Source organism: Megascapheus bottae, chromosome 15, assembly GCF_031878675.1.
Source record: "Megascapheus bottae isolate mThoBot1 chromosome 15, mThoBot2.hap1, whole genome shotgun sequence".
NCBI classification, from domain to species: domain Eukaryota; kingdom Metazoa; phylum Chordata; class Mammalia; order Rodentia; family Geomyidae; genus Megascapheus; species Megascapheus bottae.
The window spans coordinates 35085384-35108048 of NC_143523.1; the positions used below are offsets into that span (position 1 = coordinate 35085384).

The 22665-nt window shown below is 35.4% G+C and overlaps 1 pseudogene; it reads left to right on the forward strand.

The window, feature by feature from the left end:
* LOC150054155 (large ribosomal subunit protein uL10 pseudogene) overlaps positions 1-12803 on the forward strand; it is a 36176-nt pseudogene extending 23373 nt beyond the window's left edge.
* Positions 12804-22665: the final 9862 nt, after the last annotated feature.

The window sequence follows — 22665 nt, forward strand, 5'->3', positions numbered from 1 at the left end:
ATACAAGTTTTTCCTTTTCATGCTTTTTTAAAAAATGTTTTAATCTCTTGTTAGCTTTAATATAGTAAATATCGTAACTATAGGTATAGTTAAAGATACAGTTTTTTTTTCTAAGATCGTTGGTAGCTTTTGTGTTTTGTTTTGATTTTTTTTAAATGGTTGGGGTAAAGTATAGAGGCATTATAGTTAAATTTGCCAGGTGGTAGGTGAATTACTTCTGCTTTTTTTGGGGGGGGGAGGGATCATGGGGCTTGGAACTAGGCTTGGATGCTATCCCTGACCTCTTCAGCTCAAGGCTACCGCCCTACCACTGGGCCTGGACAGTGTTCCTGAGCTCTACAGCTCAAGGCTACTACCCTACCCTTGAGCCAAGCCCCACTTCCCATTCTCTAGAGGTTAATTGTAGCTAAGAGTCTCAGATTCTTTTGTGCCTGGGCTGGCTTTGAACCTTGATCCTCAGATCTCAGCCCCTGAGTAGCTAGGACTACAGGCACGAGCTACCATGACCGGCCATGTAGGTGCATTACTTCTTACATATTAATACCCCTTCTCATGATTTTGTCCCCTTTTTCCTCCCCCAGCCCCTCCCAGTCATCTTGATTTCCCTCCTTCTTATGTTTTGATTTTTTTTGAAGAATTATTGACCCATGGTTTTTCAATTTAACTTTCCTATGTTCTAATCACTGAATTGCATGTGGCCTTTAATCCTAAAACTAAACCAAAAGGTTCATTAGATGAAATTAGTACAATAATATTCATGTTCATATGACTGGTAATGTTACTCTGATAGCTTTTTTTGTTTTGTTGTGAGTTTTGCCAGTCCTAGGGCCAGACCACTGTCATTAGTTATTTTTGCTCAAGGCTAGCAACCTGCCACTTGAGCCACAGCACCATTTCCGGCATTTTCCGTGTATGTGGTACTGAGGAATGGAGCCCATGGGTTTGTGCATGCTAAGCGAGCACTTTAGCACTAGGCTAGGTTCCTGGCCCCTACTCTAATGTTCTTTTGAATACAAAATTTTGGTGATAAAATTCTTTGCTAGGTTAGTTCCATATCTTTGCTATGGTAAATAGTGTTGCAATGAACATTGTTGTGCTAGTGGCTTTAGAATGTCCTTGTTTCTGGGTAAATGCCAAGTAGTGGAATTTCTGGGTCATAGGGGAGCTCTATGTTTAGTCTTTTGAGGAAATGCCATACTGCTTTCCATATGGCCAAATCCCTACCAGCATCTGTTGTTATCAGATTTCTTGATCCTGGCCATTCTAACTGGAGTGAGGTAGAATCGCAGAGTTGTTTCAATTTGCATTTTTTTCATATATTTTTATTGTAGTTAATAGAATGATTACATTATATTCACTAGACAGAAAGTGCAGTACTTCACATACATTGATACCCTTTCTCATGTCTTGGTCCCCATTTCCCTCCTCCCACCCCGCCCCTCATCTTGATTTCTCCCTTCCCTATCCTATTCCAAATAACCAAATACGCATATATATAATATATCAGATAACCAGGTGAAGTACTATAACAATATGAGATAGCCAAGGGACAGCAAAAGAGATGAGAGATAACATATTATATTAAGGACAACATCACTCATTATATGGCTTTTGAACCAACTCAGATGCCCCTCAGTTGATGATTGGATCAACAAGGTGTGGTATTTGTACACAATGGAATTATATCCTGCTGTCAGAACAACATTACCCTGTCTGTAAGGAAATGGAAAGACTTGGAAAAAACCCTATTAAATGATGTAAGCCGGACTCAAAGGAACATAGGCTTAATTGTTTCTCTCATTTGTCATAATTAGTATAAACCTTGGACTCTCCTAGTAGAGGTTTACAATAAGGCAAAATCTAGATACATAAGGCCATATGGGATGAGGCTAAATGAAATGACTCCAGGATATGGAAACAAGAGCCATATAATGTATGATCATTGTTCTTAATGTACTAATGTACTTAATGTTATTTCTCATCTCTTTTTTTGTCCCTTGGTTATCTCATATTGTTAAAGTATCTTACCTTGTTATCTGATATATTGTATATATGTTTATTTGTTTATCTAAAATATGATAGGGAAGGGAGGAAAACAAGATTAAGTGAGGTGGTGGGGGGCAAGAAATGGGAAGGAAAACATGAGAAGGAGTAACAATGTTTGTGAAGTAATGCACCTTCTATCTGGCAAATATAATGTAACCCTTCTATTAATTAAAATAAAAATATTAAAAAAATTCTTTGCTAATCTAAGAGAGAAGTTTATTATTCAGCTAGCATTTAACCTCAGTTAAAATGAAACAAGAACAGGTAGAAAAAGCATAATTTCTGTTAATGTTTGTAATGTTCGTACATTATGAACACAAGTGGTGTTGACAGCCACAGAATCCATGCAGGAGTGGCAAGGATATACTTGGGTCACCTTAGAGGGAAGGATCCAGAGGATACATGGTACAAACTAGATAGATATATGTATATGTTTATATATATGTATGTGTGTATGTATATATATATATACATACAGTATTCCAGAAAGAGAAAAAGGAAATGAAGCATTTTAGCAAAGAAAGGGGCAATGACTATAGTCACATTTTGCTCTTAATGAAACATCATGTTAAGCAGATTGGAAAAGTAATGATTCAGACAAGATCACTGACTAGGAATTATTACATCTACTCTAACATGATATGACAAGAATCTGAAGCCATAATTCTTTTCAAAGGGATGATTTATCTATAGATATAATACGTGCTTGTAGAATTTAATTTTTTCCATGGCTTTATTAAGACGTTTTACAGAAGTGAAGTTGGAACTTTTTAATTGAATGATCTGATAAACTTTGAGAAATAAAAAGACACCATATTCTACTGTCACCATCCAATTTTAGAAGAAATCCATCAGTTTCCCAAATTCCTGTATGTTCTTGCTATCGTTTGCTCACTGTTAATCGTTTGTTTGATAGCTAATGCACTTTCAGGTTGAAATTGTTTTTTTTTTTTGAGGGTTCTGATGGAATCAATGGTCTCAATGCTTGATTAATTCCTAGTAGAAGACATTTTGGGGGTATGGTAAAAAGTAGGAGTTGGGGCCTACTGCAGGCCCTTAAGTTGGGAACATGCCCTTAAGTTTTGTGTTCAGCTCTTTTTCAGAGCTTTCTACTTCCTGTCTAGCTTGTGGTTCCCAGCTCTCCTCTGACTATGCTACCTCCCCACATCCCAGAAAGGATAGAATCAATTTAACATAGATGCAAGTCCCTTTCAAATTGGGAGCCAAAATAAATCCTTCATCCCATAGTTGTTCCTTCTGGTAACTTATCACAGTGAAGAAAAGTGACTAAAAGTGGCAATTAGTGATAAATGTATTACCACATCTTTACCTTCTGTGGAACATCAAATAATGTTTGTTTCCACAATTATTTTTTCTTGTTATTGCTGAGCGGATTCCATTGTATATGTGGAGTCAGTTTTTAAATCCTTTAGCCATTTTATCAATCTTTGATTGACATACTCTGATCTGTTCTGTTTAAAGTACATAATATGATGAGTTTCCATATATGTACACAGTTATGAATCATGAGAAATATGAATAGCACCTCCAAAAGTTACCTACTGTCATTTTATGTATTGTTACTGTTATGTGATGAAAATTTTTGTGATAAAGATTGAACTTAAGGTATACATTCTAAGTGAATTATTCTGCATATCACATAGTATTATCATCTAAAAGCAGGCACTATGATTTCATATGGGGTTTACATATCTATCATAACCAACTAAATCTTTGTATTCTTTGACTAGCACTTTCTATGCCTCCTTCCTAAATTTTCCAGAATTTCCCAGTGTAGCTCCACCAGTTGAAGACTAAACGTTCAATACATAATCCTCTATGTTAATTCATCTCTAATTCAAAACATTGATACTTGTTTAGGACTGTACACATTCAAATAAAATCAAGTATATGAGTTACACATTGAACAAAACTGGAAATCCTAAACTCAACTATTGAGACTGAGTAGATTAGTAACACTGGACCAATGATTAAACAAATTAAATTCTTAATATTTTGCTTATAAGCAAAATATTTTAAAGTATGACATATATGAGATTAAAGCATGCCTATCATTTTATGTATGGATTCATGAGTGCATGGGTGTGTCCAAATTTCTCATCTTGTAGGTCTTAAACCTATAAAACTATTTAAATTTCTCTGTTTTGTAAAAACTAAAAAGATCAACTAATTGGAATTTTTTGTTGGTTTGGCTTCTATTTGTTTGTTTATTTGCTTTAGTTTGGTTTACTTTTTTTTCTGGTGCTAAACTCAGGGACTTATATTCTTATTATACAAATACTCGTTCATGTCCAAAACTTTACCCCTATAAATACCCTGCTAGGTCTGGACTTTTGATGGATAATTGGAGATAGGTCTCTTAGAGACTGTCTTTCCCAAGAAAACCTCAAATTGTAATCTACTGATCTTAATCTTGTGAGTGACAAGGATTACAGTTATGAGTCACTAGTACTTAGTTTAGTTGAAAATTTAATATGCAAAAAGGAGAAAAAAATGGAGTGAGGGAAGAAAGAAACAAAGAACAGGAAAAGGGAAAGGGAAGCAGTAATCTCAACACTGAAGCAAAACTGGACGTGGGGACACTTAGGAACAATTCAGTTTAACTAGTAAAGATCTAGAGCTTGACATCAAACTCCATCATCCGGCTGTACAGCTGCAGTTGTTTTTCTTTGTACTCATCCACACTTTTGCATCCTAGTCTTTTATTGTGTTGACATGTTTAGATTTTGAAAAGATTTCAGATAGGAAGACTTTCTTCAGAGTTCTTAATTAAATAAATCTATCCTGGCACCAGTCTACTCTGGTCTTTAGGCCTCACTATTCAGGGGAGTGAGATCAGAGAATAGTGGTTCAAAGCCAGTGTGAGCAAGAAAGTCTGGGTGACTCTTATTTCCAATTAATTAGCAAAATCTAAACATAGAGCGTTGGCTCAAGGGGTAGAGCATTGCCATGGGCAAATTTTTTCAATGACAGCATCTAAGCTCTGAGTTTAAATCCCAGGACCTAAGATGATGATGGCAACATCTACTATTACTATTACTACTACTAATAATAATAACAATAATAAAAATAATGTAATTAGCTATTCAGGGCCAGAGCACCATCTTTGAGCATTCTCAAGAGTAGAGCTCTACCACTACCACTTGAGCCACAGCTCTACTTCCAACTTTTCTATGCATATGGTACTGAGGAATCGAATCCTGGTCTTCATGCATGCTAGGCAAGCACTCTACCACTGGACCAAAATCCTGGCCCCTCAGCTCAAATATATATAATACAGCTCAAAATATATAATACATATGCCATAGTAAACATTATTGTAGCTTTAGCTATTCCTATTTACGTTTTATTTATTGTTTTCCTTTGTCAGTGGTGGGGCTTGAACTCTGGGCTTTGGCGCTGTCCATGAGCTATTCAGCTCAAGTCTAGCCACTTGAGCCACAGCGCCATTTCCAGTTTTCTGATGGTTAATTGGCCAGAAGGGTCTCACAGACTTTCATGCCTGGGCTGGCTTTGAAGCACAGTCCTCAGATCTCAATCTCCTGAGTAGATTGAATTACAGGTGTGAGTCCCTGGTACCTGGCTTCTTTTTTGTTTTATTTGATATGATGAATCCTTCTCTAAACCAAGTTGGCCTCAATTGCTAATGATTCTATCTCATCCTCTGAACAACTGATTTTTACATATGTGCATCATACCAGTCATGTTTGTGTTCTATAAGAATCATTCATGCCTATGTATAATGCAGAAACAGTAAATACTTCTGCATACAAGTTTTCAAAATATGCAGGATCCCTTAACTATAAGAAATATTTTTAGACAGTTCCAAACTTTAAAGCTTATGTCCTGAAAGAAAAGCATTTCCACACTTATAATTCAGTCTGTGTTTTTTAGATAAACCTCAAACAACTTAGTATTCAAAGTTCTGCAGGGTGAAAATATATAATTTGTATTATTTCTATAATATCCAATATGCTCAATAGGTCCTTAAGTTGAAATAAAGTTCAAAATTGTTTGAAATACATTCCTGTTTTAACATGAAAATTAAGGTTTTTGGCAGTCTTCAACTAAGTGGCACTGAATATTTTGAAGAACTTTTAAGGTATTCTGAGTCTACTTTGTAACTGCTGCTAGATTTAATTTGTGTGCTAAATGTTTCTATTATTGGTCTTTCCTTACAAAAACAAAGACTTTGTATTCAAATATAAAAGGCAAAACAACTGTAAGCAATAATACTATAGCAATATTTTCCAATATATAATAAACAAATTTTTGAAAAATTATTCTTCAGATAATACACATTTAAATTATTTTTAAAACCTTTAGAAATATTAATATAAGAATCAGCAATCCTGGGCTGGGAGTTTGGCCTAGTGGTAGAGTGCTTGCCTAGCATGCACAAAGGCCCGGGTTCGATTCCTCAGTACCATATACATACAAAAAACAAAAGCCAGAGTGGTGCTGAGGCTCAAGTGGTAGAGCTCTAGCCTTAAGAAAGTCCAAGGACAGTGCTAAGGCCCTGAGCTCAAGCCCAGGACTGGCAAAAAAACAAAAAAAAAAGAATCAGCAATCCTAACTTTTATGAAATTTAACGTGCATACACTCTAAGGCTTTTCGATATAAATACATATATACATACATACATACTTATATGCTCCCAAAATAACACATTACAAGAACATTAGAAGTAACTTTGCACTATATATGTGCAAGTGGAAAATAAATATTACAGTATCTCACTTTGTTATCTGATATATTGAATATATTTGTATTGGGTTATTTAAAATTGGATAGGGAAAGGGGGAAAACAAGACGAGGGGTGGGAGTGGGGGGGAGGGAAATGGGGACCAAGACATGTGAAAGGGTATCAATGTATGTGAATTAATGCACCTTCTATCTGGCAAATATCATGTAACCCTTTTATTAATTACAATAAAAATAAAAAAATTTAAAAAAATTTAAAAAGAAATGTACTCATACTCAGAACCTGTCTTGTTTAACTGTAACTCTTCTGTACATCATCTTTATAATAACAATAAAAATAATTTTTTTAAGATGAGCGGGGGGGAGGGAGGAGGGAAATGGGGACCATGACATGAGAAAGGGTATCAATTACAATAAAAAGGGTATTAATTACAATAAAAAATATATGAAAAAAAAGAAATCCACTGCTGATACAAAATGAGAGAGAAAAAGACAGACAGACAGACAGACAGACAGACAAAGTAGGTTTAGGAAATATTCTTACTTAACCTCAATACATACACTTTTCAAGACAGAAAAAAAACTGACCTATGATGATTAGTGCTGTGGTAAGTGAGTCAGAAAAGTTTATGTGAAATCTGTAATTCAAATGGAATTTTCTCATATCCTGATTGTGCACAAATTGTGCTATCAGATACATTTGCTAAACTTATCAAAGTCTGTCCTTACAACCTGTGCTTCTTTCTGAACCAGCATTATGCTTCTAGTTTAAAAAAAAATACAATCCAATTATTACTACTTCTTTGCAACTGGCTTTGATTTGCCAGAGCATAGAACTCATAAACCACTCAAAATTAAGGATTATATATTTAAAGCTATTTTAATCCACTTAGTCTTTCCTATAGGACCAATTGTAGCTTGATTTCTATATTGAAAATAAAGATGCAATCAGCATCAGTACTTAAATTTAAATAATTATTCAAAAATATCTTGTGCTTCTTTCTCTTGCCATCAATTTTACAATTACTTACTAGTTACTAATGTTTGATCCATAAGAACTCTTTTCACAAGTAACAGCAGTCAGCTGTTGCAGTTATTTGCTACTATGCCTTAAGGAATCAGAAAATCTTAAGGAATGAAGACATCTTATTATTTCTTAGTCAAACTTTCAAGGGGGTTTTTAGTAAGAATTAGACAGCATTGAAATTGAAGTCATTTGAAGATTCAGCTGAGTTGAATATCTGATAGAATGGTGTTACAAATACATGGGAATCTACAATAATGGGGATTATAGGGTGGCTGAGTGTTGCTTCTTCTTTTCCATAATTTTTCCATATGACTAGATTAATTTTTTTTTACAAGCTGTTGGTCTCAGTGGAGTCAAACTCTTTAAAGGGTAACTAACTTTTCCTAAAACAAGCTTTCCTAGAGATAAGAAGTCTCAAGGTCTCTTAAAACCTAGCATGTGAAGTCACATGGTATTTTTCCCATCCATATTCTTCTGTTCTAAACCATCCACAGTATCCAAACAGAGGCAAAGAAAGGGAATTAATAAAACTGTATATTCTGGGTGAGACTGTATATATTAGAGGGCATGGACAGAAAACTGTCTTACACAGAGGTGAGAAAAACAAAGTGGTAATTTTTTCAAGATTATTGACTATCTCACTGGATCCTGATAAGAGGAACTAAAGTGAAGGTTAAGCAGCAAAAGGAAACGAACACCTTAAATGCAGGCACAGGACTAGAAGTTATGTTACAATTGCCAGTAAAAGGAAACGACTTTGTTTTTGTATGCCTTATCTCTAGTGAAAATTGGGGTTGTGCAAGTGATTGGCAACATTTAGGTTATATGTCAATATGTCAAGTAGGCATAACAAGATAACCAGGTAGTAATCTTTTACTTATATAAGTTCAAATCTAACACTGTCCAAATTACTATTTACTTTTCTCATCAAGATCAGATAAGTTAGTTGTATCTCTGCCATTTGAAATTTGCAACCAGTCTTTCCTACATTATTTTCACAATTTTACAACTACAAAATTGAGAAGTAGGGTCTGGCACATGAAATAATGAGAAGTTAACTGTCAAGCTACCCTTTCACATGAAATAAGAAAACAAAGTCATCTCTCAATTTTGCATTCAACTACATTACCTAACTACCATCTTGTAACTAATTGTCCTATCTAAACACCATAAATAAAAGCAAATCTTGAGAATATTCCCAGAAATATCAATGTAAATAGCAGACAGGTAAATTGCTTGATTATCAAAGCATCAAAATTATTAATGATCAAAGGATGCAGAAAGATAGCAATAATATATTGTTATGGCATGAATAAGAACTAGAATACATTTTGCCTACTAATATGCTGAACTGATAAAGCAATCCTGACAAAGGTAGGTAAGGATTTCATAAATGAGATTCAAGTAAGTACAATGAATAGATGGTGACATCTAAAAGAAAATATTTTTTTCTTTCTACATTAAAAAAGGAAGAGAAACAGAAAATTTATACAAGAGAAAGCGGAAACTGGATAGCAAAGCCCTGCTGAATCCTTTAATAGGATGAATCATTCCATGTGACTTATTCAGGGCTGGGTTTAAAATAGTCTATTTTCCTGATTGAGTGGCCTCAGAGCCACTGCATTCCTAAGCTTACTGGTTTCAATTTCTTTTCTTTTCCTGTGAAGGTCACCATAAGAAAGTGTCTTAAATATACTGCATACAAATCTCATTCCATGTACAAATGTGCAACATCTTTCTGGTTTTTATTCTCATCACAGTGTATCCCTCAAACCAAAGTAGGCCAACATATATGAATAAAACATATCGACATATCGCGTTTTCTATTTCTGTACAATCCTCAGATCCTGGTTGGACAGTTACAAAGAACTGAGATTAAGAATTCCCTGTGGTTCTGCCCTCCAAACCTTGTTCCCTCTCCACTGTGTTTTTATCAGCAGATTGTACTGACCATCCTCCCATTGTTCAGTTCAGACACACAGATATCATTCTTTAAATGGATCGTTAGAAGTGACTGAAAATTTTACGTTATATGATGTTATTCTTATCCTCAATACAAGTCAATAAAGTTTTCATCTCACTTGAAGCTCAGATTTCCTATTTTGCCTATGGATTCTATAATGAGCTGGCCTTTGGTCCTCTTTCTCTCCCCTCAACTCCCTCCCTCCAGCCATCTCCCCTTCCCTTCTCCCCTTTGTCTTCTCTTCTCTTTTATCCTCCTTCTTTCCCTTCCTCCTCCCTACCTATTCCTGTCTTTCTTGCTCCCCATCCCTGTTTCTGTCCCTCTCCTTCTCCCTGTTCTCTCTCTCTCTCTCTCTCTCTCTCTCTCTCTCTCTCTCTCTCTCTCTCTCTCTCTCTCTCTCTATCTCTCTCTCTCTCTCTCTCTCTCTCTCTCTCTCTTTCTCTTTCCCTCTCTCCCTCTCCCTCTATTTTCTTCCTCTCCCTAGTTTATTCTTTCACTTTTGACCACTTTCCCAGGTCTCTATGTTTTTCAAGGCTATTGATTTGCTGTTTCCCCATAAGTCATACAACTTGCTTTCTCACTTAGGTATGTCCTTCCTTATTCACCTGGTTCTCTCACAGCATTCCCCCACCCACCCAAGGCAAACTATTTATTTTGCATCATTTGTCAAGATTAAAAAGAAGGAATCACTCTTTTTTCCACTGTAAAAAGAAATTCATGAAAAGGCTTAATAATGAATTGTGCTGGGCCAGGAGTGTGGCCTAGTGGTAGAGTGTTTACCTAGCATGCATGAAGACTCAGGTTTGATTCCTCAGTGCTACATACACAGTGGGTAAAAAGAGCCAGAAGTGGTGCTGTGGCTCAAGTAGTAGAAAGGAGCCCTAACCTTGAGGAATGCCCAAGGATAGTTCTCAGGTCCTGCGTTCAAGCCTTAGGCTAAATAAATAAATAAATAAATGGGAAAAGAAAAGAAAAGAATTGTGCTGGTCAATATTTAACAACTGGCTCTGAAACAAGGAGAAAATGAGACCTAAGAACATTTTCTCATCGCCTAAGTTCAAACTTGGAATATTGCACCACTCCACATAAAGTTGCACAAGGCAGCTAGCCATCAGCTTATAAGCAAGGGTGAATCTGCTTTTGGGCAGAAGGGCACCATCATATTAAAGTCACTTGATGGTCTGGAGAAGCTTGTATCTTACAGTTTCTACAGAACTTGGGCACCCTGTCTTTTCAGGAGAAAGAAATAAACTGCACTAAGCTATGGGATGTTGATGTTTCTATTATTGCAAATAAACCTTAGCAAACATTCACTTATACAAACATGTTTATTGGTTTAGATTTTAATCTGACTCTAAGGTTTACAGTCCTTAAGTAAAGGGTAAAGCTCCAAAACTCCCAGGTCTTTGATCAAAAGGGCAGATTACTGTGCATAAGAGTATAGATAGATGATATAATAAATTTTCCTGAGAACATTCAAATAAGAGGATTACATAATATAAAATAATAAGCATCAGCCATTAGCTGCTTTTATTACACACAAAAAAACTAAGCAGTTTAGTTTTAGGCTTATTGCATTATATATTCACCCGGAAAACCCTGGAGGAATATTCCATTGTTATTATTATCAACAATCATTGCCATGGAAAATGAAGTTCAAAGTGGTTAAATTTTTTACCCAACCTCAGTCAACTGAAGATGGAATATGGAAATTTTTTCATTTTCCTTTCTTAAAATTCTCTCCTTTAGCTATTGAAAATGGAACACCAACTCTGAAATGTCTCTTTAACCAAGTGAAAAGAAAAAAACAGAATTGTGAATCTCTAAAAGCAAAAGTTCAATAAAACTATAATATAAAAAGATCTCCAAAAGTACTGTTTAGACTATTTCTATCAACAATTTACTTGTTCTTATAACAGAAGCCTAAACCAAAAAAATATTGATGACCAGAACTGTTCACCAATCTGCCTCTCCCTTTCCAAAACAGATGAAAGAGTAACTACATTTGAGTAGTTTAGAGGCAGTAACTTTCTGCAATGGCTTTTCTCTGCAACTTAACAAATATTTTCCATATAAAAAGATGATTTTTAAATATCATTTAATAGCAATGTTTATTTGAGATATCTGAGCTCTGGGTTATGGGGTATGACAGATGAAATATAGCTTAGAATACTTCTTTTGTTATAAGTGTGGCTGTGATTTGACCTCTAAACCAGGGCAAAGGGGATTATCTGCCTTCTTTGTGGTCCCAATTATTAAGAATTTAGTCTAGGCCAGGCATCCTAGTGAGAATGACCTCGACTTTAATCCCAGACACCGTGGTGATGGCCAGGGAAGACAGGGCGACCTGGCAGTCCAAATACTTCCTTAAGATCACCCAACTTTTGGATGATTAGCCAAAATGCTTCACTGTGGGGGCAGACAAGGTGGAGGCCAAGCAGATGCGGCAGCTCCGCGTGTCACTCTGAGATAAGGCTTTGGTGCTGATGGGGAAGAACATAGTTCTGCGCCAGGGCACCTGGAAAACAACCCAGCTCCAGAGAAACTGCTGCCTTCAATCCGGGGTAATGTGAGCTTAGTGTTCACCAAGGAGGCCCTGACTGAGACCCAGTGGGAGGCAGCGAAGCCACCCAGCTGAACATGCTCAGCATCTCCCGCCTTCTTCAGGCTGATCATCCAGCAGGTGTTTGACAATGGCAGCATCTTCAACCCGGAAATCCATGACATCACTGAGGGTGCTCTTACACTCTCCATTCCTTGAGGGTGTTGGCGATGTTGCCCGCATCTGTCTGCAGATTGATTATCCAGCTGTTGCCTCGGGACCTCATTCTATCATCAGTGGGTACAAGCTGGTCCTGACCCTGTCTGTGGAGACTGACTATACTTTCCCACTTGCTGAAAAAGTCAAGGCCTTTTTGGCTGAGCCATCTGCCTTTGTGGCTGCTGCTCCTGTGTGCGGTTGCACCTGCTGCTGCTGCGGCTGAAGCCAAGGAAGAGCCAGAGGAATCCGATGAGGACAAGGGATTTGGTCTTTTTGACTAATTTCCCAGGAACAGTCAACTCAGATTTATTTACAAAACAGGAAATAAAGACATACTACTTTCTCTCTTTAAAAAAAGAAAAGAATTTCATCTATGACTACTTTTTCTTTCTTGGAATATTCACTCTTGGAAGCTCAATTGGCAATTATAAGTTCTACAAAAAAGGATCCAATATTATGTGGAAAAAAGTAGGCATCTAATGAGGTTCCAATTATTTCTACCCCTGAGATATTTGAATTATTATAAGGGAAGGCCTAGAAAGTTTTGTGAAGCAGAAATCAAGTATTACACTAGAAATCTGTCCAACTTTTAGATTTACAAACATGAATACAATTCACATTGACCTAAAACACTAAGATTTAGTGTTTGTAAACAGTGACAAATAACAATAATATAAAAGAGTACTTTGGAGAGGGTTAGGTGTTTGGCCTAGCAATAGAGTGCTTGCCTAGGATGCACAAAGACCTGAGTTCAAAATCCTTGGTTATCACATACACAGGAAAAGCTGGAAGTGGTGTTGTGGTTCAATTAGTAGAGCACTAGCTTTAAGAAAGCTCAAGGCAGTGTCCAAAACCCTGAGATCAAGCCCTAGGATTGGCAAAAAAAAATAAAAAGAAAAAGAACTGGTATTTTGAGATAAGACTTTAAACAAGTAAAAAAAAGTTAGGAAATCTTAAAGGACTAGAAATAAAATGGAAAGATTAGGAAAGATGTAACCATCCTTAACCCATCAATTCATGTGGAAAGTACATAGATAGCTGCAAATCTGGCAGCTAAGTACTTAAATGACATGTCTAAAAGGGAGTGACTCTAGAGTGTAATGAGAAGATACTACCTCTGGTAATGACTCTTTCTTCATCACATCTCTGAGGATTTTTAGGTATGGGGTGGTATGTTTCATAGACCAAGCTATCAGAAAGAGGAGATAGATGAGGAAAGAAAAACTCAAAGTTTCTATGGGCATGGTTGCATCAAAACTCTTCTATGCCCTCTATATAATAGAAATTGCTTCTTGCTTTCCTCCTGAAAACTCATGCAAGTTCTTTCATCTAATTCTTCCTTACAACAAATACTGAAGCTAAGAAACTCTAAGGAGCACATTTGTATACATAGCAATAATGAACTAAAAATCCAAAAAATATGCAATGAATGGCATAATTCTATACATTTTTCCTTAATTCAGGTGGGTTACCATGTTTCTCCATTAATAAATGACTGTGAGTGACCCACACTTTGTGGAAGTTTGTAGATACTCTTCTATTTGAAGAATTCTATAAATGAAATTGAATATATCTAAAAGCAAACAGAAATAAATGTCAAGTATGTAGAGAATTGAAAACTGCCTTATAACTGTAGAGGAAGATATTCTGGCTAAAATCCGGATTAGAAGATAATGTTCAGTTGTGATACAGTGCCAAGGTAAGGTCTTTTACTCACCCCACTTCCAATATCCAGAAAATCTTCAGAATAAACTGACTTGATGTATTATCTGTTGCATTTAATAGATAGGTAGAAACTAGCCATGAGCAATCTGAGTATACAAAGAAAACTTGACATGAAAATTTCTTCAGTTCCTCCAGTTCTTCAAGTCAAAAATGGTATAGAGCACTAACATAAGAAGTAGCGAAGGTCTCAAGAGAAACACACTGTAATTAAACCTTACTGACCTTAGTGAGCTCTGCTATGTAGACTGGACCTGGGGATAGCAATTTCTCATGAGCAACGTCAATAAGTAGTCAGACCTCAAAGGTTAATGCTATCATCCTCACCCTGGAGATAGCCTACAGTAGTTCTCCTGAAAGTATATTTTCAACACATATTTAAGCTGTTTCTGTTGCTATGAGTGAACCAAATCTCAGAAGAAGAATTTGGCATTTCTGCTTCCATTTAGTGTTTACCATTTGTCTAAGCTGTTCTCCTATAGTCACTTTGGAGCCACCTTAGGATTCAGGAAAGACAGGACTGGAGCAATACCATCTTTATGGCAAAGGAATGAAATTACCCCCTGATGAGCAGTGGAGCATTGCAGGGCAGACTATTAACAACTGAGAATAATAAGCTATAGTGCTTACACCTGGGAGCCAGCAGAATCATCTCATGGATGCCAGAACTGAGAGGATACCCAGCCAGGCCACAAAAATTTCTGTTATTCATACTTTTTGTTTCTATGTCTTCTTGTATTTAATCTATTGACTGTGTCTATGCCCTAAAGATATGTCCAAGTGCTATCTTCTCCTAGCATCTTTCCATGTAATAAATGTTTCATCCTGTCTCTTTCATTGCCCTATGGAAGCATGTGGCTGGAAACCACGTATTTCTTTTCTATAGACTTTCCTATCACTTTTATTGTTCTCTGTCTTGCTCGAGTTCCTCTCTCATCAAATGTCAAGGACTCAGGTAAATAGCTGCACTGGTTCTTTGGTAATATTTTCACACATACTAGCTAGAAGGTACATATGCAGTCATACTTTGTGCAAAATTAAACTAAAAAAAAGTGGTGCTGTGGCTTAAGGGGTGGGGTCATAGCCTTGAGCTGAAGAGCTCAGGGACAGTGTCCAGGCCCAGAGTTCAGTTGACAAAAAAAATAAACTCAAAATAGATAGAAGACCTTAAAGGATATCATTTCAAGACATAGGCGCAGATAACTATTTCCTGTAGAAGACTTCAGTAACTCCAGAAATAAGAGGAAAATTGACAGATAGGAATGCACTTTTTAGGGAATAATTTTAAAATGATAATAGAGCCCAGAATGCAAGGGTCTTTTGCCAGATTTTAATCTGGTGAAATATTAATATCCAGAACATATAAAGTTTTCAAAAATTAAAAACCAAAGGAATCATCCAATTAGTAACTGGGTAAATTAATTAAACCCTGAGAGATACAATGGCCAATAAAACATGAAGGAAATGACCCCCAACTTTAGCCATCAACAAAATACCAATCAAAACAACACAATGATTCTCACCTCACCCCTGTTAAATGACCATTATCAAGAGTGAGAATGTGGCTTAAGAATAGAGTGCTTGTCTAGCATGCATGAAGCCCTGGGTTCAATTCCTCAGTTCCACATAAATAGAAAATGCCGAAAGTGGTGCTATGGCTCAAGTGGTAGAGCACTAGCCTTGAGAAAACCCAAGGACAGTGCCCAGACCCTAATTTCAAGTACCAGGACTTGTCAAAAAAGGAAGGAAGGAAGGAAGAAAGGAAGGAAGGAAGGAAGGAAGGAAGGAAGGAAGGAAAAAAGAAAAAAAGAAAGAGAATACAAGTAGCAACAATGTGCATCTGAAGTATTGTACATCTGAACTGATACATTGCTTTGTGCAACTATTCAAAATTACTAAAAATATAATAAAAGATAACAACAAATGCTGGTGAAGATATAGAGGAGACAAAAACCCTTATGTCAAGACCATTGGTGGTTGATAAGTCCAGTCACAATGGTAATCAATATGGAGCTTTCCAAGGAAACTAAACATAGTTACTGTATGATCACTCTATACTATTCCTGCAGATATTCCTGAAGTGATGTAACATAGCATGCCATAGAGATAATTATGCTTCTATGTTTATTACTTTGTAATTCATACTAGTCAAGTGTGTGATTAGCTTAAGTACCTATAAACAGTTACATGAATAAGGAAAGTAAATACATGCAAACACAAACATACGCAAAAAGAAGAATGAATTATGGCTTTTTTGAGAATATGAATAGAACTGGGAACAATGTTAAGTGAAATAAGCCACAGGGTAAAAACAAATGCCACATTTTCTGTCATATGTAACTACTAGATACATAAATACAAATAAAGAAGAAAATCATGAACCTAAATGGAGGTTTCTGTGTGGAAGAGTCTTGGGAAATATTAAGTAGGTAATGAGAGATTAATAAGATCAAAATATATTATGTGAAGGTGTCTAAATGTCATAATGTTAGCTATTATTGTGTTAAATAAAATGAAATTCTATGATATTTTAATTAAATATTTTAAAAAGAAAGTAAAATCTATAAAATTGAAAATATAATAGAGCATTTAGGTTTTTTGAACACTCATATTTTAAATTATACTACTAAAACTTAATCTACAGCATGATTATATCCAGAACACAAGATGGAAACAGGTAAAAAAAAGAAGTTTTTAGTGACTCATTTTCCAAAGTGCTTAGGGAAAAGCCCTTATAAAATTATTATTTTGAATATGAATAATAAGTAATTAGGTTCAATGTTCAGTAACCAAAGATTACAATCAATTATAAGTTGTCTGCTTTTATCCATGAAAAATTATACATGTCTATTGTTCCCAAATGATAGGGGAAAAGCCAATGCTTAGTTTATTATAAGAAAAAACTGTGTTAAACCAATATAGTTGAGAAAAAAATAGTTACTTTTAGAATATCAGTTTCTGTGAATGGCAATAGAAAATTTTATGTTAGAGAAAAGAAAAACTTCTTAAACTGAATAAAAAAGATTAAGAGCTTATATTATAGTTGATCATCTTCTAGAGCTTGATAAGAATACCCAGAATTGGGCCAGAAGTTTGGCCTCGTAAGAATGCTTGCCTAGCATACACAAACACCTGGGTTTGATTTCTTGGTACCACATAGAAAAAGCTGGAATTGATACTGTAGCTCAAGTGGGAGAGCTCTTGCCTTGAGAGAAAGCCAGAATTTAGGATAAGTTCCTACAAGAGAGGTTTTATTCGACTGCATTATTCTCTTGACTATATTATCTAATCAGGTTTAGGAGAGTGTATTTCATATTAAATAAAATTAAGTACATTTATCAATAATCCAAATTAATATAACTTACAATGAATTGTTTTTCTGTAAATTTGTATCTGTAAAATCACCCCCAAGAGCCTGATAAGCACATTCATCACACTCCAAAATTTCTTTGTGCCAAACTGTAATGCCTTCCTCCCCTCTCTTACCCATATTCCCAAGTAGTAACTAATTCACGCTGTCGCTACAGACTACTTTGCATTTTCTGTGTTTTATAATAGTAAATTTATATAGAATTTATTTCTTTTTTCTTCTGTCTTTTACTTAGCATAATAACTTCTAGATACGTATTGTTATCATGATCAGTTTATTGCTTTCAACTCATGATCATTATTACAATATGTAACTGTAATATTTCACCATTCCCGGTTGATAAATTTGTTGTTTATGGTTTTAATTAATCATATCAAGCTGCTTTAAACATTCAAATTTTTTCGTGTATATGTGTTTTTATGTCCTTTGGAAAAAGCAGAAATGTAATGGCTGGATCATTATGTATAATTTTTAAAAAAGTTATTTTCAAACTCTTATGCCAAGCTAAATGTAACATTATTTCCCTCTTCCCTTTCTTTGCTTTCTAATATCTTATCTTGAGCCACCTACCCTGCTGACCTCAGCAGACCCTTCGTATCACTCAAAAGGCAACAGACTGTGGATTGGGCCATCATCATATACATTTGATGACAACAATATTTAGTCCAGAGCAATGACCAATTTCTCTAGTTAGGTAGTGAGATAATTAGTTGAGTACTGATTTTGTTGTTTTGTTATTTTGTTCATTTTCATAAGGATATATTAATTATGCATAGGATACTAGTATAGTATCTGACACATTCTCATTTATTATGCATTAATCAGCTTAACTCATTCTTGTATTTCATTTCCCATCTCCCTACCCTTTATTATTGAAAAGCTTTTAATGCATATATTTAGGTCATTTACATACATTAATTATCATTTTTATTCACCATTCAACCTTTGCCTTCCTTGGCTGCCATCTCCTTAATCCTTGAAACAATCCCATAATTACAATCTCATTCTACTCAGTGTATGTATAGTGATACAAATGAGAGTGAATATGATCTTTGTCCTTAAGACTCTAGCTAACTTTACTTCAAATGATAAAACTCCTTATCTATCAATTTCCCTAAAAATGAGATCACTTCATTCTTCTTTGTGATTGAGTAATATTCCATCATTTGTATATGGCACAGTTTTCATTATCCATTTATTAATCTTAGAGCATCTAGGTCTGCAAAACAGGTTTGCTACTGTGAATAGTGTTGCAGGAAATATGAGTGTGCAGCTCTCTAGATTTTATTATGATGCCCAACACGAGGTTGTGGAGGAACCCTTCTGCACTGCTGGTGGGAATGTAAACTAGTTCAGCCACTCTGGAAGGTAGTTTGGAGGTTTCTTAAAGAACTGAAAATAGACCTTCCCTATGATCCCACTATACCACTCCTGGGTATCTATCTGAGCATCATAACCCAGGATATGATAAGGACACCTGCTCAGCTGTGTTCATCTCTGCACTATTCACAAATAGCCAAGTGATGGAAACAACCCAGATACCCTACTGCAGATAAATGAATACAAAAATGTGGTACATATGTACAATGGAATTCTACATAGCCAACAGTCAAGATAAAATAATGGCATTTGCTTGGAAGTGGATGAAACTAGAGTGAATCATGTTGAATGAGATAAGTTAAGACCAAGGGAAGAGAAGGTACATGGTCTCCTTGATATATGGATATTAGATCCAAACAATACAAGAACGATGACTCAATATTCGCGTACCCAAGGTTATGGACATGGTCTTGGAGATATAAACATAACTACATAGACATAAAAATCTATGATGGGTTATATACTCTATAGACATAATTTTATATTACATAGATTGATATGAAATACAAACCCTCTGATTAATTTTACTACTTCTTGGTTGATCGTAATTTCCCACTTAAAACCTGATTTGTACAATGAAAAGTTTGGGCTCATAGATTAGGAACAATCTTCAGATTTGAAAAACAAATGGTTGCATAGCAACCATTTCCTAAGGAACATGTTATAATATAACTGATACAGAATATAAGCATTTCCTCTACAAATGCAGAAATAACATATTATCATCTTGCTTTGTTCTATGTCTATTTCTGAGAATAGGGGTTCTGATTTTGGTTTGTTTTCTTTTCTTTTGTATATTAATTAAAGGGAATTATACAGAACAGCTAGAGCTGCTAAATTAATATTGTTTTAGTACTGGACAGATTGTGACATGAGTATTCCAAAATAATGATTATTTCTAATGAAGGCTATTTTCTACTAAGGAGTGCCATAGCAGATAGCCATTGTAAACATGCATGGTGTACGTGGATTTTGTAAATATAAATGAACTAATGGCAGAAAACATGTCTTGAGGCTATTCAGGTGGATATATTTGGAAAGAAGTAGTTTAGATGGCAAAGTGAGTAGTTGACAAACATGAAATTGCTTGATATGGAAAAGTCTTAACATGGCTTCCTATGCCTGCAAAAGCCAAAGAAATCAAAGGACTGAGCTTAGACATGATGAGAAGAGATTCAATGTTGCCTTCTGGTAAGAGCTGGCAGTTGATTCTGCCAAGATCAGAAAAGAGAAAGACCAGATTCATTTAACTGTCATTGATCTTGGATCTATCATATCCCTCTCCTTTAAATTTAATTCTTCTCTTTTGGAGATCCTCACTGGTTATCGACTTTAGAAGGAAAAATGAACATTCAGTTCTTGTTTCTGATCTTAACAAAGAAATTCAAATTGCTGGATATGAGTTTTGGCTTTGGCTTAAAGACTAAGGAAAATGTCATTTGTTTCTGAAGGCAGCCAGCCATTGCAGCATAGAAGAGATGTGGTCGTCATAGTACTGGATAATTTATTCAAATTCCAATGAAAGTTGCCATTTGTAAACTAGGATCCCAAAGGCTTATGTGCTCATTAAGTCTGTTTAATGTGCTTATTAAACTACATAAATCCCTTGCCAGGTCTGAAAATACATTCTTCTTTCTTAGCCTGAACCATAATGTGAAAGTATTTATCCATGGTCAGTGTACTCTTAAACTACACATTTTTATAATGCAGGCTAAGACTTTTAACACAAAATCAGGGATAGAGTCAATATTTTACCTCAAATTTAGCCCTGTATATAAAATTTTTATAATCAACACATCATAAATTTAGCAAGTATAACATATTTACTAATTATCTAGTCATGCTATATGTTTTGAATACCAGTTATATGAAAAATTCAAGTACAACCATTTATGAATGTGTTATATAACAGAAAGGAAATATCAGAACTGGGTACTAGTGATTTTCATCTGTAATCCCAGCTACTCAAGTGGCTGAGACCTGAAGGATTGTGATTTAAATCTAGTCTAAACAGAAAACTTTGTGTGATTTCACCTCCCATTGACCAAAGAGAAGCCAGGATGAAAGTATGGCTCAAGTCATAGAGTATCAGCCATGAGCAAGCAAACTTAGTGAGTATAAGGCCCTGAGTTCAAGTTTTTATGCTGAAATTCTGTTTTTACTTTACTCTGTTTCTCACACTTATTCATATATACACATTATCGAAAATGATCCTGTATTATATATAATTCAGCTTCATCCTTCAAGGAGCTAATTGTCTAAAAGGAGATACCTGAGCACAAATGAATACTGTGGTTCTTGTTAAAATGAGAATACATTTCAGACAGTAAGGTAAATTATTGTCTTGGTGATGAACTGCTCTTAAAGGAAAAGTCTTAATTCCATATATCAATTACATTTCTGTTCCATTCATAGGGTTTCTGTATTCCCCAAGTTAAGGTTAGATAATCTGTGCTCAGTAAGTATTTACTCAAAATAGCTGTACTCATCCGTCTTTTTTTTAGTCAGTCCTGGGACTTGTAATCAGGGCCTGAGCACTGCCCTGAGGCTTTTTCCTCAAAGCTAGCCCTCTGCAACTTGAGTCAGAGCACCATTTCTGGCTTTTTCTATGTATGTGGTATCGAGGAATCGAACCCAGGTCTTCACGCATGTTAGGCAAGCACTCTACCACTGGGCAAACTACCAGCCCCTCATCCCTCTTTTTCGCCATAGAAGAACTTGGGAAGCTAGGAAGACTAGTCTGAATCCTGATATAACAAAGAATCATGAGGAAATTTTGCTATGTACAAAAAATGTCTATATTGATTTTACTCATAACTTCTTCCTCATAATTATATCTTATCCATGCTAATTTCTGCTTTTCTAATATGCAAACATTATTAGTAACCATGGTTGTAGCCTGCAATAATGTAAGACACAAACAAATATAGCTATCTCTCTTCATTAAATTATTTTTATCTCAAAAAAAGTAGGCAATAAAATCAGGTTAGACTACATCTCCAAGGACTTTAAACTTCTTTTGCGATAATATGCAAATTTTCCAATGTCCTTCCTTTTCCAGAATCCATAATAATAATATATTGATATTAGCTAATTTGCATGAGAATAGCACTAAAGGCAGCCACTGTAATATTAACTCCATTGGGAAGTCATCGCTCCCTTACAATTCTGCAAAGCATGTAGTATTATTAGGATGCTTATAGAGATTAAAAAAAAAATACATAAGACCTGAATTGTCTAATATAACCCAACTTTTCAATGGCTCAACTTTGAGAATACATTCTTGAAAACACAGCTTTAAACCCTAGCCTATATTTGAACATTATTTTATTATTGTATTTTATTATTGGGATAATGTAGAGATGGGTTACAGTTACATTCATCAGGTAATAGGTGCATTAATTTTTGAACCTTGATACCCCTCCTCATGTTTTTGCCTCTTGCCTCTTCCTCCACCACCTCTCAATCACTTGATTCCCCCCTTCCCTATTTCAAATTAACAAATGAAATTTTAACTTTGCAAAGTTTATATGAGAAATACAATTATACTTACTTTTAACCTCTTTTTTCCCTACTACACTATCTGTGATTATATTGGGAATATTTCACTTGCTGTTACTGTCTACCTGAAGTGAAAAAAAAAGCAACATAAATGTGAAAATGGCCATACT